This window comes from Myotis brandtii, unplaced genomic scaffold, assembly GCF_000412655.1.
Source record: "Myotis brandtii unplaced genomic scaffold, ASM41265v1 scaffold154, whole genome shotgun sequence".
NCBI lineage: Eukaryota > Metazoa > Chordata > Mammalia > Chiroptera > Vespertilionidae > Myotis > Myotis brandtii.
The window spans coordinates 1287283-1290518 of record NW_005355584.1 but is presented as its reverse complement, the minus strand read 5'-3'; the positions used below and the strand labels follow the sequence as shown (position 1 = coordinate 1290518).

At 41.4% G+C, this 3236-nt stretch overlaps 1 protein-coding gene across 5 annotated transcripts in view; it reads right to left on the bottom strand.

Annotated features, from left to right (window-relative positions):
* CDH7 (cadherin 7, type 2) overlaps window positions 1-3236 on the bottom strand; it is a 122124-nt gene that overhangs the window by 67696 nt on the left and 51192 nt on the right. The gene's annotated exons all lie outside the window — the stretch shown is intronic.

Sequence of the window (3236 nt, the reverse complement as noted above, 5' to 3'; positions counted from 1 at the left end):
GAGCCTGCAACCCAGGCATGTGCCCTTGACCAGAATCGAACCTGGGACCCTTCAGTCTGCAGGCCAAGACTCTATCCATTGAGCCAAACCGGATAGGCTGGAACTTGTGTGTGTGTTTTTTTTAATGGGTCTGTCCTTGCCTGATTTCCTAGTAGACATCTCCTTCGAACTGAGCAGATATTCAGTAAACACATATAATGGATTGATATGGTCTTGTTCCAAGCAAAGGGACTCGCTATAGAACATTTATAAATCTCGATCTAATAGAGTATGTATTATACTTATAAATACCAGCATTCTTTGAGGCTGCCCCTCCCTCCCACTCCACTCTCTTTTTCATAAATGTCAAATATGGATGTATGTCCATCACTAAATCAGCCCCCAGATCCTGTTCTATACTTCAAAATTTGAAGCTGAAAAAAAAAGCACTGCTCTCTGAAGTAGGAATTTTAAATTAATACGTGCCTGAGACTTCAACTAAGCCCTTTCTCCAAATACCAAGAACTGCATTCCGATTTGCATGATTAACCCTGGCATCATGGAGCATGGGTAGTGCGGCCGATTTGCATTTTCTATCTGGGACTGTCCCTTCTGCACGTCAGAACATTATGTTGAACAGAGGAACCTTAGGAAACTCAGACACAATTACACATTTTTTCTGAACTTCATCACTTGGGAAATCCAGGACTCAACCTGCCATTTCAACAATCATTCATTCTCTAGAATGGCCATCATTCTGGACTTGGATAAATATGAATGCAAAAACCCGATTTACCAAATAACACAGCTTCCCGCTGTCCTACAGAACTGTGTCTGCATTCTTTAAAAGACGAGGTGCTAAAAATATAAAATATGGCAAACTGCTTCGGAAGGTGCGTGCAGGGCATATGTTCCTTCTGTGGGGGCGGTTGGGGAGAGCGCTGGCTTGCACCCCGGATTTCTGTTAAGTGATCCCTCCACTGTGCCAGAACAGCTGTGTTTATACTCTGCTTCAGAATATTCAAATACCTGATTTATGCCTTAGTTTCTGTAGCTTTTAGTCAGGACTAAAAAAGTACGAAAAGTGATTTCTGGCACCAGTTATAATTTAGATTTGTTCAACGTGGAAGCATCAGGTGGATCACTGTTCTGCATGTTTATCCAGCATGTGGAGAAGTTGTAGTCCTGAAATACAGTGAATTACCTCACTTTCTTCCGTCATTCTCAGGGTTACTACTCCATATGTATGTCCCTCTAATTTAAGATGAAGAGAGTTGAGAAATAGTATAGTTTGTGTGCTCCATGTGCACAAAAACTGTTCTTAATGTTCTCTGTGCAGTAACTCATTCTGTGTTCACATTATGACTCTATCATCCCTACTAACAGATTAGGAAACCGGGGTAGACAAAGGCTAAGGATTTTGCCCGAGGTCCTGCAGCCACTCTCTGTGACTGCACCAGGATTATAAATCCCTGCAAGCTGGTGGGAGCCCATCGCCACCCCCTCCTGTGGGACCCTCCCACTGAGAGACTGGCACATGCCATCTGCCCCCACCTGATAGCTCCCCAGATTTTAAAAAAATCTCAGTGCTTCAGGTGGTTTCCATCCACATGCTTTATGACTTACAAGAAGGCTCCTTTCTTGGCATTATATAACAGCACTAACCTCTACACCAGTGATGGCGAACCTTTTGAGCTCGGCGTGTCAGCATTTTGAAAAACCCTAACTTAACCCTGGTGCCGTGTCACATATAGAAATTTTTTGATATTTGCAACCATAGTAAAACAAAGACTTATATTTTTGATATTTATTTTATATATTTAAATACCATTTAACAAAGAAAAATCAACCAAAAAAAATGAGTTCGTGTGTCACCTCTGACACACGTGTCATAGTTTTGCCATCACTGCTTTACACCCTCCTTTCTTGGCATTATATAACAGCACTAACCTCTACACCCTGGACAACACATACCAAAAAGTCCAAGTCCTGAGACAAAGGCAGATGATGAATGAAAATAAGTTGTTTTCAAGCTGCTGACACCTCAAGTACTCCCCCTGTAGATAGTTGTCACAGTCACCCTCCAAACCATTCCTCACCCTCACCTGAGCCTCTCTGGGTTAGGAGTGTCTACACGCTGCGGCTGACTGTGGTGGGAAATGTTAAGGAAGAGTTGACGACCACAGAAATACATATGTAATACACAGGTCACTCCTTCAGTCAAAGGCCTGCTGTATCTCTAAATCTTATTAGGGACTCCCATTTATAGAACCAGCCCTTATGATTCATTTAACTAATCCCGGTCAAAACCATTGCTGTTCTCATTGCAGCTCCAATTATTCGAGGATTAGATTCTTTCTCCTCTAACCCCCACCACACACACGCACACAGGGGCACACACACACACACATCTGTTTCAGGGGCCCTTGAACTTTTTACCATCCTCTCCATCACTGGCACTTTCCCCCCAGCAAGGACCATCCTAGGCTTATAATCACTGCCAAACTTCACAAGTAGAAAAGGGCTTTGAGTCTAAGCTCAGTGACCTTGCAACTGTACAGACACGTACGGTTAAAGGTGATGACCAACACTGAAGTGTTAGGATAGATATGTGATGGATGATCAGCTGCAGTCAGACATTGGATCTGTGAGTCTATGCACATTATAATAATGTTAATAGTTAGAGGAAAACCCATGCTGTTAGAGAAAAACTACCATCCTTCTGTTCTGAAAAAGTACACTCAGCAATGAAAAATGTTGCAAGTGTAGAATTACCAAATGGTATTCTTAAATTGACACATGTGTCTATGTAGGTGCAGGAACACACACACACACACGCACACACACTCACACACCAGGCATGCACATAACCTTTGTCAATGACTGAGGTAAGTACTACTCTCCAGAGTGAAAACCTCTGGCCAGGAATAAAAATAAACATTCAATGATCCTACAACATGGTAAGTAAATCAATAAACATTATATGAAAAAGCACACTCAAAAACAAATATTTGTACTCTATTTGGGGCAAAGTAGAACTCAGGATGCTATATCTATTTCACTAGAAATAACTTTGTAAACATCTTGTGATCCATCTAAACAACAAAATCTTGATTCATTACTCACCAGACAAAATTCACCTATACTGCCTGGGTTCCTAAATAATTTTCAAAATAAGTGTCATGACACCACAGTAAATATTTACATCATCATCATCATTATTATTATTACTAGAGGCCCGGTGCACAAAAATTTGT